The sequence below is a fragment of the Megalops cyprinoides genome, chromosome 19 (genome assembly GCF_013368585.1).
Source record: "Megalops cyprinoides isolate fMegCyp1 chromosome 19, fMegCyp1.pri, whole genome shotgun sequence".
Classification (NCBI taxonomy): domain Eukaryota; kingdom Metazoa; phylum Chordata; class Actinopteri; order Elopiformes; family Megalopidae; genus Megalops; species Megalops cyprinoides.
Window position 1 is genome coordinate 27,344,419 of NC_050601.1, and position 15,583 is coordinate 27,360,001.

Below are 15,583 nucleotides of genomic sequence, written 5' to 3' on the forward strand. Positions count from 1 at the left end.
CGCCCATGACACCACCTCTCCCAACTTCACAACTTGGGCTTGTAAACCAGAGGTTGCCAGTTTGAATCCCATGTGGAGCGCTACTGTGATACCCTGGAGCAGGGTACTGTATTAAACCTGAATCTGCTTCAGCTGTGTAAACTATGAAAAACATGCTGAAAGGGAGATTAACTGCTGCACTTTGCAGAGCAGTGAGGTAGGGTTGAGAGACATACCGGCAGCAAAGCAAGCAGAACAGGACAAGCACAATGAACAGGAAAAATAAAATAAAATGGCATCAAACATCGATAAAGTAAAACGACAACTGAGAAACAAGCGGTGGAGGATTCCTGCTGTTAGGCAAGTGTCATGTGGGAGTTGTGTTGGGGTCACACAAGAGGCCGCTAGGGTGATATACACACACACACACACCTAGCTCAGTGCTAGCACCAGTGACACAGGAAGTGTGCATCACCACTGCCAGCTCACAGCGGTTTCGTTTGGTTTTCAAAAGGTTTTCTCTTTTTTCCCCTTCCTTGTTGTACCAGGGATGGACTGTAGCTATTCCTGTGTTTGGGATAAGGGCCTTGAAGCCGAACCTCAGCAGAGGCCAGAGCCCGTGTGGACATGCTCCACTCTGAAAAGCCATTGAGCTCCAGGGCTGCCACGTAATGCTGATTACCATAGATGGATGTGGACAAAAGAGAGTCTTGATGTATATGCCACGTCAGTGCATGAGCCAGACCTTTGAGGAGAGAGGTCAGAGATGGTGCCTGTCTGATTCAGTGCAGGCCTTTGTGCTGCAGGTAATGTGCTCTGCTGTGTCACCAGCCATGTCAGCTGGGCTGAGGGAAAGCCTCTTTCTTTTCCGGCACTGTGCGATGAACTGACTGCGTGACCAAACCTGTCTCATTTTCTTCTCTTTTCTCTGTCTCTCCTCTCTACCTTTCTCTTTTCCTGTGTCTCTCTCCCTTTCTCACCCTATCTCTTTCTCTCTCCTTTTCATTCTCTCTCTCTCCCTATCTGTGTCTGTCTCCTTTTCTTACCCCTTGTCTCTTTCTCTCTTTTGCTAAAAGTGTGTTGGTTTTAAACAAGAAACATTTTGAGTATTTACCTAGTGTCATTCTGAGCCCTTGTGGAAAAGCAGTTCCATTGAAATAAACATTTGCATTTTTCAGTTTTGCTAGCAGAGGGGAAATACTTCCTACTCCCAGAGGTATCATTGGACTTCTTATATTTGTATATAGGACAGATATGTAAACTGACTGTTCAGTGCCATGACTCAGAAACACACAGCAGCACTTCCACTGAGCTCCAGTTATGATGTCATGGGTGAACAATAAGGTAAATTCACCCTGTGTCAAACAGCCACCAAGACTAGTATCAAGAATCCTCTTTCCTCATACAGAGATACTGCATTTGAATCTGAATTCCTCAGATGTTTAACACTTAAAGTTGCACTGTAGCCATACAGGTGATGTTGCAGGTACAGTATTTGTGCAGTTTGAAGTGTATCATGCATGAGGGCAGTTTCTGTGCTTTTTTGTTCTGAACTTTCAGGAAAGACATGGCTTTTGTAGCAACAACATACACTGAAATGACTATGGAAAGGAGCTGACTAATAATAATCAGGTGAGTGGCTGAAATAAACTCTGGCCAATCTGTACTGATAGTCCCCAGGTTACTTATCACTTGACATACATAAAATAGAGACAATATAAGCATAAAACAATCCAGGGCACATAGCATCTACAGGTGCACTACGTACTGTATTTGTGAGATGGGCAGTGTGGAAAAAACTGCAGCAGAAACACACCGAGCACCAGTGTAACACTGGTAGGGGATACTTTAATCAATGCATGACTCAAAAGTAAAATCTGTGTTGTGTAGCGACTTCCATAAAATAACTCTTATGTAATCTGGGGACTGTCAGTGTGTCTGTGAATCCTCATGTAGTTGGCCATGCTTGTTTTTTTCTCCTCTTTAAACGTAACTTGGTTTGTTTGGTGCATTTGCTTTTAAGCTGGCTGAAAAGGCTCTGTTTGAGCAGTGACCATTTGAGCAGACAGGATTAGGCCTTAGGGATGGCTTCGACTGTATACAGACATCTTTAGCCATAATTGTTGATAGCAAATGCATGGAGGCAATACTTTTTCCTTACATTCACAGTGTGTTTCTTCTACAGCAGCTTTAACTTTAAATAAACAGCTTTTGTAGGATGACAGAAGGCAGTTCAGCCTTTACCTATCACCAGCAGGCCTGCAGCAGGTAGGTGAACTGAAAGGTGGTACTGAGTTTAAATAGGCAAGGAGTATTGAGTAGAGACACAGTTGCTCAGGGCCCGAGGTGTGTATTACCCCTTGTTGTCCAGGAGACGGTGCTGGACATCACAGATGGGGCGTGCATGGGAGGGGGAGGGGGAGGGGCGCAGGCAAGCAGCTGGTGCTGGGGGGAGGGGGGATAAACCTGCCGTGGGTGTTTAGAAACCTGGTTCAGCGTGATTCGGCCAACTGAGTGAGGGATGAAAGCCCTCTCGGCCACTCTGAAGGTGGCGTCTCAGGTCTTCTGAATGGCTCACATTACCTCAAGTACAGTGTCATCTGCATCAATTTATTCTAATAATCTATCCAATTAAGCGATTGCTGTGGAGCACCAGTGAATAACAGCTGGGCATGCCCCTCATGGGGCTAGAGCCACCTACCTCTGATACAGAGAAAATGTGCTATCAGTCTAAGCCTGTACCCACCAAATAAGGCTGTATTGGCAGTTGCTGGGTATCTCAGATAGCCAAGTGCACTTTTTAGTGGTGTTGGTTCAGCATCTCGGACCTGGTTCATTTTTTTTTCTTGGAAGTCTGAGTCATGTTTTTTTCTTGTTTGTTGTTTCTTGTTTGTTTTGGAGCTATAAAGGCTCTTTCCTCTCCCCCCGGCCTCCCCTCCTCCAGGTCTGATAGTATCTACCGCCCGCGGGTGATTGGCTGCCACTCTCCTTTGTGTAACACTGGCATGGGGGTGGAGACGATCTGATCTCCCCGCAGAATTAACCTGTTTGCGCACCTGCGCATTCTGTCATGGGATTGGGATGGGACAGGAGTTAGTTTTGTGGCAGTGGGATGGGACAGGAGTGATGTTCCACAGCCTGTGATGAATTCTCCAAGGGACGTTTTTTTACGTACAACTCAAAGAATGTCAAAGTTGCCTTAAAGTACTGAGAGAGAGCACCCAAGTGTTGTTGAGTCATTGACAAGCTTCATGCTATAGAGTGTCATTTACATACCACACAAACAAGCCCAGAGTTCACATTCTTTCCTAGTCTGCCACAAGAGCAAGAGCCCCTTGTGCTGCACCGCACACAAGCAGAGAGTGCTCAATTTGGTTGCAGTCAAACTGCAAACTTTTTGCATGGAAGCAGCTTGGTCCATGCCCTTAATGCTATGGCATAAATAACACATGAGAATGATTGTGTCACTGCCACAAACTCGACTTCAGCCATGTCCCATCCACAAGATTCACTGACTAAAAATGACACCTGGTACATGATGTCAAGTGCAGCTTCTTGTTTGATTTGTATGAGTGACCACGCCCTGAAAGGCCTCACTTTGTTTCAATCAGTTTGGGACATGAGTGACCTGCCATCTTTGTCACCCCACCACCCCCCACCCTCCCCCCAGGATGTCGCGCTGTGCTCACTCTGTGACAAGAGTGGACAGAAGCACCCCGAGTGGAACGCTACTTTGGAGGCGGGGTTAAGCCTCAAAAATCTGGATTTGAAGCAGTTACTGGCTTCTCTCTGGATATATACTGCAGCCATGTATCAGTATCTCCCAAATATACTGTATGTTTCTTAGAACCCCCCATTTTCAGTTGACTCCAGTACAAATCCCCCTAAGCATCCACTTTTCCTCTAAAATCTGTTTTTTGCAGTTGCAGCTATTTCTGCCCCTTTGCTATGTTTTGTTATTTTGGATTAGCATTATCTCATTAAAACCCTGTGAGCAGGGACTTACTCACTCCACTATGTCTCTTATTCTAAGCCACTGCCACTTTCAGACCACACCTATGAAACTCCCCCACACTGGGGGTATTCAGTCCCATATCTGGCACTCCACCTGTCAAAGTTTCATGGTCTATGTCTCATCAGAGTGACAGGAGTGCACTGAACTCCAGCCACATCAATGGGATGCCAGAGATGAATGCTCCCTACTCCACCCTAGCTCTTTTCTCCAAGTCTGTGTGTGTGTGTCTGTGACTGGAGATTCTCACTGCAATTCTGTGAGAGGAACAATGCACCCCACTCCCACCATCCACAGCTGTCACACCCCATGAGAGTGTGTCAGATCTTACACATGAAAGAGAGAAAATATTCATGGGGAAACGAAAAAATCCAAATCTCTATGTGGCACCCTGTCATTATTTCCTGCTCTGATTGGCTGAGGAACACCTAGGTAGGAAGCACACATTTCCCAGCAGTGCCATGGGCCTGCAGGGCCACCGGTCCCAAGACAACGGCAGCCATTGTCTAGCAAGCTGCCCTGGGGTTTGAGGATGAAGTTGGCAGATTAGTCACAAGGTTCATGTAAAGGCCATGTCGCTGTCAAGCTGTTTCCCCACAATGCTACAGGATGTCCCTAATCAGCTAGACAAGTCTGTTGGTGCAGCATGCCAGTGTTGCTTTTATGTTTATTACCAGCAGTCCCCAATGTGTTCCTGGCAACCCTTTCAAAAACCAGATTATGGGGAAGTGAATTCTATTTTTCCATAGAAGGTTACCTTCCTTAAGCAGTGGGTAATAGTTTTTCATGAAATGAAGTCTAGATATAGATGTGATTGAGTCAAAACATTCATAAGATATTATCGTTGTAAAAATATTGTAACATGTAACTGTACTTATACAGTAGGTATGTTCAGTAATGCATTTATAGTATACATTTTAAGTGTTACATGCATTGTTGAATGTGCAGGAACGACTGTATGTCAAAAACAAGACTCAACTCTTCAGACATTTATTTAGCAGCAAATGCAATACAGCCGCACACACTGAGCAGATAAAATAAAAACTCCTCACTCCGCCTCCCCATAACATGACTTTTTACCCAGCATGCCTTATACTGATCATATTCTACCCATGGTCATGTTATCCATTCATACAGCTGGACACTTACTGGAGCGGCTCAGGCTGAGTGTCCCCACTGAGGGTTTAAATGTGCAGCACCCAGTGCTGTTATCACCAGACTGTGACCAGCTTCCTTCTTCCTCTCTGTCGTTTGGCATGAGACCATCAGAACCCAACACTTCACTGCCATTTCCAGCTCCTATCTTCCAGCATGCTGGGGTATCTGAAGGGAACCCTCCATGCAGACCCAGGGCCAGAGGCCCCACTGTGTCTCTCCTCCATATACACACACTGCACTGACTACATTACCACAGTAAGCCTTTTTAAACTGGAATAACATCCTGTACCTCAAGAAGCTCAGAGAGGGGCAAGAAAGGGCAAGAATAATATTGTGTGCAGTTTGTCTTTCAGATGCCAGTTTTAAAAAAAGGCCACCCTGCTATGAGTGCCCCTCATAGACTGCAAAGGCAACCCTGATATGAATGTCCCTCATAGTCTGCAAAGGTGACCCTGCTATGAGTCTCTCAAAGGCTGCAAAGGTGACCCTGCTGAAGGACTGCTTCGCCTTAGATATGAAAGTCAATCCCTTCCAGCTTTCTGTCTACTACTTTGTCTCCTTTTCTCTACCTCCTCCTCCTTGACCCACTCTGGTGCCTACCTCCGTAACCTCTCGCCATAACATGCGCAACCTCTCACCTTTAGTCTTCTCTTCCACAGTTCCTGCTTCTTGCCCCTTGATTTTTACACTAAACTGTCTACTGATTCTGCTACTTCCATACTTCTCTCCTCTCTGTCCTCTTCCCTTGATTCTCCCTGTCATCTTACTTCCAGGCCTACTCAACCCACTCCACAGTGTCCTTGGATAATGGATTCACTCTGTGAGAATAGGGCAAAGCTTCATGCTGCAGAGCGGAAGAGGAGAAAGTCCAGCTCCACTACCGGTCAGCTGAACTATCAACCACTCCTCTCTGCCTTCTCCACAAGTGTGACATCAGCTAAGGTTTCCTTTTATGAATCAAAAATTCAAAGCTCACTTCCTAATCCATGCAGACTATTTTCTTTCTTCTCTTCTCTCCTCAGTCTTCCATCTCCCCCACATCCCTTTGATCTGTCTACGCATTGACTACTCTGACTTTGCAGATCATTTCAAACAAAAGATTGTAAGTATTCTTAACCAATACCAGTATTCTAATCCAGTCTCCACAGCCCTCATCTCTCATCTCTTCCTCTTTCTCCTCCATCCCAATCGCCACCTCTCCTCTCTCTAAATTCTCCACACTTTCAGATGCTGATGTTGCTAATTTCTTTACATCACATCGACCCACTATCTGTGCCCTGGATCCTGTTCCTTCACCTCTCCTGCAGACCATCGTTCCCAGTCATCTTCCGTTCATCACCGGTCTGATGAAGCTGTCATTCTCCACAGGCAGTGTGCCTGCAGCCTTCAAGGAGGCATGAGTCACATCCCTGCTGAAGAAAAGGACTCTGAAGTCATCTGCTGTCCAGAAATATTGACTGGTCTCTCCCTTTCTCTTTCTGTCAAAAACACTTGAAAGAGCTGTGGCTAACCAGCTATCCTCTTTTCTCTCCCAGAACAACCTTCTTGACCTTCTTCAATCTGGCTTCAGGGCTGGTCATTCCACAGAGATTGCCCTATTCTCCATTACTGTGGCTCTTCAGACAGCCATAATTTCCCCCCACTCCTCAGTCTTGATTCTTCTAGACCTTTCAGCAGCCTTTGACACAGTTTACCACACTCTACTTCTTTCTATCCTGGCAACATTGGTGATTGCTGACACCACTCTTCTCTGGGTTGAATCCTACCCCTCTGGACGCTCTTTCATGGAGTCCTGGAAAGGTGGGTTGTCTGGACCCCACGGTCTGTTTACGGGTGTCTCTTAAGGCTCTGTACTCGGCCCCCTGCTTTTCTCTGTGTTGTGCCAAGCGACTTCCCTATGACAAATAATCTTGTTTTTGTCCCCTTTTTGTACAGGTTCGGACACCTCAGAGACACAAGCACCAGGCTGAGGTAAGTTTTACAAATCTTTATTAACACACAGGTCACCAACATACACACAAGGTAAGGCAGGCAGATTGTGCAGACGGTTCACACTGCACACCCTGGGCAGCAATATTGGGCCAGCTGTAGGTGCTCCAGTCCCATATAGCACTCAGTAAGGTGATTTAAACAATTAGTACCACAACAAACAACTGCACAAACAACAAATGAGTTTGAGTAGTACTGCCAATCCTTTCAGGTCTCACAACTCCTCGTGCACTACTGAGCCTGTAGGCAATTCGCTTAGTGAAAAAAAGGGGAGAGTTGCTTACCCACAGTCTGGCCCAGGCCTGCCCCCAACAGCATGTACACCATCCAACTCAACAAACAAAAAAATAATTAAAAAAAAATAATAATAAAAACACTGTTGGTCGGCGGCTTCCCCACGCCGACCAAAAGAAAAAAAAAGAAAAATCTCTGTTTATAAGCTGCAACCAAAGTTCCCCGAGCGACCTGGCCACAGTCTCAAGATCAGTCCAATTGCCAGCATATCAACAGCAGTCAGCTCGCTCCTTCCAGTAACTAACACCGTTCTTCCCCTTCTCCTCCAGCTGGGACCACAGACCTCCTCCATTCTGGCGAGACGGAAAGAACAGCCTTGTGGTGGTGAGTCGGGTGTCCAGATTTTTTTTTGATCTGAAGGATCCACCCCTACCTCACTACTCGACACAGCTCCTCAGTTCAGGCCCTGGTCCTTTCATGCTGGGATTACTGTAACTCCCTCTTTGCTTGCCTTCCCTCCTGTGCAATCAAACCTGTATAACTAATCCAGAATGCAGCTTCATGACTTGTCTACAATCTCCCTAAGCATAATCAAGTTACTCCTTACTTCATTTTGTTGGCTTCCTGTTATCACTCACATCAAGTTCAAAACCTTGGTGCAGGCATACAGGTTATTGAATGGGACAGCCCTGTCTTACCTACGATCTGTCTTCAAACCCCATCTTCTGTCAAGGCCACTACACTCTGCATCGGGACAACTGACTGTCCTGTCCCAACGTGGTCTTTCCTCCCAGACACAATCCCTATCTGTGTTGGTCCCTCATTGGTGGAATGAACCCCCTCTCCACAAAGTTTAGCACAGTGGAATTGCTGGCCATCTTCCATCACAGACTGAAGATCCTCCTCTTCAGACTGCATCTCAGTTCCACCTCAATCCCCGCCCCCATAACACATGCTACCTCTAGGATTTGATGTCTATTTTACATGTATTATTGTGATGTATTTTGGATTATGTGTTCTAGCAACTGATGTATTGTAGTGTACTTGGCTTCTGTTCTGTGATTCTGTCTCGGAAGGTATCACAAGTTAAATTTGTGATATTTGGGAATGGTTTTATGCTCACACTCACTGGTCTGTGAGTGCTGTTAGCCTGGTTGCTCATTTACCTTGGATGGATACACTTATGTTCTATTCAGCTAGAAGGTGCTCTGCATGACAGTGTCTAAATGCAGTATATGCTAAATGCATATACTGTAATGTAATGTTACAAGTGTCCCTCAACCAAATTACCTAGCACACATAAAGCACTGTGTATAAGGATGCATAAAAAGAGAGACAGAAATGGTTTCCAGTAGGAGCCACTCCACATGCACTCTTTGTATACTGTATTGAACTATCTTATGACTTCTGTACTTCCTCAATTAATCACTTCTCAGCGCAGTTTCTCAAGGCGATTACTGATTGGCTCTCGCTGTGTGATGGACATATGGCTCTCCGCTTCCCGCCCTCTACTGGACCCCCGTCCCCGTGTCCTGTTGCTCTGCTCCCATCAGAGTGGTCGGACAGCCGGCTCCCTCGGTAACCAGGAGAGAGGCAAAGTGCAGCAATTGCAGCAGTACATGGCTGCAGTGGAAGGCCGCTCAGATGCAGCGATGCAGAGAAACGCACACACACAACAGCAGAACTGTGAGCTCTGTGAAGGCCAGGCCTTCAGTGAGGCCTAGAACCAGAGACTTACAAAAGCACACAGCATCTGTCTGGGGACTGTGGTGAGGACACATGGAATGAATAGAAAAGTGAATGGACTGGACTAAAAAAAAGAAAGTGTGTTCAGTGCTGAAAAAGAGAAAAGCATTTGTACAGGGCATGTAGAGGTTTACCTTGAGTGAGGTGGGGAGAGCTATTCAGTAACACCTGTATTGAGGAACCTCTCCAGCAACAGTTTGCAGGATTGACCACATGGGGTCGCCTGAGCATTTTACGGCATGACCTCATGAACATACTCTCACGCTAAAGTCTGTGGTGTACAGCATGATTCAGTTTCTTTAATTTAATCAAGGTAAGTAGGCCCAGATGAAAGGCTCTAATTTTGGTGTGACCACGCTCACCTGCCAGAGGTCGCATTTCCAGTGATGCTTCCTGTCACATTCTAACGCAGTATGTTGGCTGTGTGTGCTGGTCAGACCTCTTACGAAGAGATCTCTGGCCACTGAAGGGTTTCTAACTGCCTTCAGGTTGCAGGCTTAAAATGCTTGTATGTGTGTCTCTCTGCCCCTCTGATCGGCTCTCAGATGACAAACAAAAGGTTTGAAATGATTTGCCTGTTGCTTGTGAGCTTTGCCAGTCCTGTTTCTCACCATTGAAATGAATGCAGGTTTGAAAGTTTTCCAACAAGTGATTACCAGGAAATTACCTAAGGATTCAGGGGAAAAGCTGAGAAAACCCCAGAGCAAGATCTTCTATTTCCATAATTGAGATTTCTGCATACATCATTCAACACACCCCAAATCAGACAGCTTCCTATTTCTACAAATAAAAGAGACGTTGCCATGTTTGTAGTCAGTGCAAACTGGTTTGTTCCTCAGGTGTAGTCTTGGTTTTTTTTTTTATTTCAAAGTAAGTTTGATCTGCTGTGTTTCTGTATTGGGTGTTGTGACCTTGACTTGTCTGTGCATGTCACACAAGGCATTAACAGTAATGCAGAAAAAACACAACACCCCAAATTCCCACAAAGAGTTCCCAAACAGTGTAATTCAGCAGAGGTACAGGGGGACGGAATGTGACGGAGCTCTTTGTGCCCAAGAGGTGTGCGTGCCAGCCCAGCACCTCAGTCTCAGGCTTAGCTCTGTGGCCTTGCCTACCTCTGCCCACGGTGTCAGGGAGGCCCTGTGTGGAAGCTGGCAGTGTTGTCACTGTGCTGTTGTGGTTGATCTCTCAGCTCCGCGAGCTGGAAATCCTGGGCTGGAACATGGGAAGGGTCCCACAGACCCAGGCCTCCAGGGCTGCGGTGGTTCAGAGGCAATCCAAGCCGTGGAGGGGTCAGCCACGCACCCAAAGTGAAGGGACTCGGGCACGGTCCCTGCTGGTGCAGATGTATGTACAAAGAGGGGGAAAACATATCCCCCTCTCCCCGACTCCCACTCCTAGATGGGAATCTGGCCCTAGTTTTCCTTCTCGCATGTTCCCTGTGAAAGTAGGTCACTGTTTGCTTTGTATTATTCAGTTACAGAGATGTGTGTGCGTGCACGCATGCGTGTGTGTACTCTGCAAAGGGTTCCAATGTGATCTTTGTGACGTCTATTTAAACAGTTATTTTTAGGCTTAAACAAAGTTGTGGACTAGCCTTGTGGGTCATTAGTGTGTGTCAGTTCTGTGAGCCTTCAGAAAAGTTCAGCCTTTAAGAATCAATGTTTTATTTTGAAAACTCCATTCACAAATCCCCACAGTTCTTTGAAGTCTTTCTATTCCCCCTTATCCCACACTGTAATCCCACACTGCTTCTCTGTCTTCAGACAATTCAAACTGCTTCAGAAAGTGAGAAAGAAAAAAATTTAAATGGAAGGGCTTTTGAAAATTAGACTGATATTATTGTGTGAATTTTGCATAAAAAGATCAGGATGTTCCTTTTAAACAAGTGGCAGCTGAATTTCATTTAAATTCCATCACAGGAAAAAAAAACATGGCTATCTGCATTTAGACCAGCTACTCGCCCAGATAACTGAAAAATCTGTTATGTGGTTAGAGGATGAGCCCTGCAGACCCATGGCAGCTTTGTTTGGTCACACGGGCAGGATTGTAAGAGCATGTGAAGGTTTTTTTTTATATATATATATAAATATCTCTTTCTGCTGTCTGTATGGGTGATGCATTAGCCAGCAAAGAGGAGCTTGGAGAGACATACCCATGTCATTCTAAACCAAATATATCACCAACATATGGGTGACCATACAATTCCAGCAGAAGTATGAAGTGACCTGACAGGAAAAACACATTGCGTCCCCTCTTAGATGGTGGGTGATCCTTCCAGAGAGAGTTTGCAGAAGAGCATTATGGGTATATCTGGCACCGTTGCCGGGTAAAGCTTTTCCGACTTGGTCGATATGTACAGTTCACAGAGCTGGTAAAAGATTAAATTGGATGAATGCTGCTTTGCCCAGATTATTACCTTGAAAGATGTTCTAGACAAGACCTTGCATGAAAATGGGGGAAATAGGCAATTGCACTCTTAACAGCTGACTGGCCATCCGGGTTCAAGGTGTTTCAGGTCGTTGGGTTTGCCTCACATGAGCATAGTATTCTCTGGCTTTATGCAGCCAGCTCCCACCGTGAACCACTCATGCTGAGGTGACATCTTGGAATTTGTTCTCTCGTCACGGGCTTCATCCACTGATGGTCAGATCAGATTAGCAACCAGGCTTGGTGAGAAATGATCTAATGTAGAACTGTTACCAGTGTGGCTCATTATACCCCTTTTCTACAGTAGAGCTGGAACCAGGATGGCTCTTTAAACCCTTTTTTCACTGTAGAGCAGGGAACCAGGCTTGCTTATTATACCTTTTTATCATTGTAGACATAGAACAGGGCTGGCTCATTATACCCCTTTTCATAACCTGATATTACGTTCATTTTGGCTGGTAAATTTCACCAGGCTACCACATTAAAGACCTTAGCCCATAATCCAAAGCTCTAGGTACAAGACCAGCACCATTGAGCAGGATACCAAGTTTGAATTTCTTCAATGAATAAACGAATTGTTAATATTGCACATGCAAGTCATCCTTGTGTCTGCTAAGGCATTAGTAAGAAATAAGTTAGCATGGACTCAACCCTTTTGCACGTATGGTCACACCCGTGTGATTAGCTCTTTTGCACGTACAGTCAAACCGGTGTGATTAGAACACTAGATTGGAAAAAATCTAGCTAACGTTAGCTTTGAGGGAACAGTGATTTAATTCAAAGTATGGCAAATGTGGCGGTGAAAACTATAAGAAGCTTGATAACGTTAATGAAAACATAACGAACCATGTAACATAACAAGCACACTACATAGCATAAAATAAGTCACGTACAAAAGGGTTAAATTCATTTTGTTTTCTTTGAACTGTTGAGAAAAAAATTTCAAAAGTCACATGGTTGCAAAGGCTGCTGGTCCCATCCACTCCGAGTGAACAGACCTACTTTCATTTTTCAGAACATCCAAAGAAAAAAAAATCCTCTTGAAAAATCTTATGAAACACATGCATCTTAACATGGAGGTTATTTTCAAGTTGGGTCAACGCACCCTGACCTCACCCTCATAACCAGAAAGAAAATGTCAGCACTGTACTTCTCACCCTCAGACTAACAAATTCAGACTTGACCCAAATTTGGGCCCTGTTAACAATCGGAGAAGTAATTAATTAAGCTGGATAATTTTTTAAATAAGTTTGCTGAATGGTGCTAAAGGTAACCAGACCATACATTTAAAAAGAGTCCTCCTGCACTTTATTTATGCAAAGTGAAAAGCTTTGAGTTGAGTGTTGTCGCTAATGGCAACGCATTATTTTAACCTCTTGACAGAGGAGAGCTCTCCTGTGTTCCTGCGACCCTTTTATGCTGGCTTTCAGAGGATAGGCCTCTCTCTGAACTGTACCTCGTACAACCAGTCTCTGGTAGATGCGTTTGCCTCTGCTTAGCATAGACAGCAATAGTTTTATCTTAAAAATGCTGCATGAATCAAAGGTAATGTTTAAATGTCCTGTACTGTTGCTGCATGCTTATGTGGAGAAGTACAGCTGCTGTAGATTCCTTTCTGACACAGAGACATTCAGCATATAACAGGAAACTTTGAAAAGAGATGGCTAGGTAAAAGTCACAGTCTTTCTGGTTCAGAATAATTATAGGTAGAGGAACTTTTCCTTTGTTCTTGTCAGTCCAGTCTACCTACCTTTTACCTTCCTTTTTGAAACTTGAGGAAATAAAATTAAGGTTCTCTTGATGAGAAATTGTCACATCCTTGTCATTGCCTGTCAGAAGCTTGTAAAGAGCTCCAGTCAGTCGTTGACTCTAACAAGCCACCGTTAGGGGCCTTGGTATTGTTTGTATTCACTCCAACACCTCCACTGGTGCCAGCAAGGGGCTTTTCTAATGAGGACCCCTGCAGTCCACATACCATTGACTGTTTAAGGGGGGCATGGAGTGATTCTGGTCGTCTGCACTGATCACAGAACAGTATTCACGTTTTGCACAAAATCAGTCAAAAAATGATTTTTCTCAACATAAAGCTGGCCTGTTCGGAACGGTTTGCAGGGCGACAAGTCACAGGATTGCTGGTCCCACTGTGCCCAGCTCTGTGGCTGGTGCCAACTAAAGGGTTAGCTCCAGAAACAGACTCTCCCCAACAGAGAATGCAGAGAGACATCCTGCCATGTAGGCGGATGTGGGCACCATGCTGAACACAAACAGCAGCGCCTTTTTTCCCTCCCAGCCCAAATACATACACATTTCCAATTCTTTTACTCAAAAAGAAATCACATCCTTTCAGTGATGTGTCAGTTAGTGCTTATAGACAGCCCCATGGAAAGTGGTCACCTGTGAACAGACACACCTGTCTGTACAAATGTAACTGTGTGTATTTTGTGTTATCACAGCAAGTGCCATCACTAGACAATGCTATGGTTGACTGAGTCCATGAACAACTGAATGATGATTCTATCTGATCATTTTACCCACAGGGACTTTACAAACCACCACTACAATATGCATCAAAAGAATATCACAGGAGGAGTAAAAACAAGAACACAACAGTGAGCAACAATATGAATGACCATCAAGCTGAAAAACAAAATGTAAGCAAATGACAATAAAATTTTTTCAGTGTATTTAGTGCTTTACAAAACTCTGAAAGAACAACTTGTTACCTTGTAACACCATGTTAACTTCCATAGGCAAAGAACCTGCTGAAAATCTGTAATTCTTGTAATTCTTGTAAATTCTTGTAATTCACAGTTGTTATGTGGCATCCAACAGTGACCTGTACAAGCCACAGTTACTGTCACACTTATGTGCGACATGGGCTCTGTTGAAAAGCAGGTCAACCTTTTACTCACGACCCCCGCGGTACAGAGCCAGGTTATGTAGCAGAAGTGGGTCAGGCGAATAAAAGGTTATTCTCTAAAATGAAATATATGACTCACATTCTGTCACCGTGACCCTGTAGACTGCGACTTCCTGTTGTAAAACACCAAAAACTGGCACATAAAAGAAAAATGAACCACGAAACCTGGCTGTTGCCATGGCACATAATTGCATGGAAACAAGAGAGGCAGCAGTTTTATCCTTATGAGAAAGCTAAACAAACATATTACTGTAATAAGAAGAATCCTTCTTGGGCAGGTGGCATGCGAGTGTGTGAGTGCGTGCGTGCGTGTGTGCGTGCGTGTGTGCGCGCGTGTGTGTGTGCGTGCATGCATATAGTGTAGTGTGTGTGTGTGTGTGTGTCTGTCTGTGTGTGTGCAAGAGGAAGTAGGTCAGTTTAATTACACAGCACAATGGAAGGTGCATTTGCTTGGCTTATGTCTCTTTCTGATCTGAATGACATCCACATCCATGTTGCCTGGAAACTGCCAGCAGAGAGAATGATCGTCTATCTCAGGCTGCTCTGAAGCTGGCGCTGTCAGTGAAACACTACCAATGCCACATCCACAAAGTCTGCAGCCACATTCTCTCCCTTCTCCCTTTTTTCTTTTTCCATTTTAGATGATGTTCAATCAGCCTACTCTTAAGGGTTTGTGTCAGAGTCACCTCGCCCCATGATTTAATGTTTGTTTTCCTTTGACATGCTGTTTTTACATGGTGCACATGAATACAGTAGGTTTTTTGGGAAATGATTTTGAGGCTGTTACCACTGAGGGGTGTTCATCATTTTTTGTAATAAACTTTTCTTGAAAATAGGAGCATAAGATTTTGTCACAACAAAGTGACATGAATCTGTACCTTAAATTACATTATTGTCATTTAGCAGGTGCTCTTATCCAAATCAACTTACATAAGTTACAATTTTTACATGGGTCACAATTACCTAAACCACATAATTATATTAGGATGGTAGGGACAGGCTGATTAATGAGACTGACAGACCACCATGCATACCAAAGAAAACACACAAGGTGGGACCAGGGTTAACAATGTCATTCACTGTATTTGTAGATTAACAACATTGACTAGATGGCT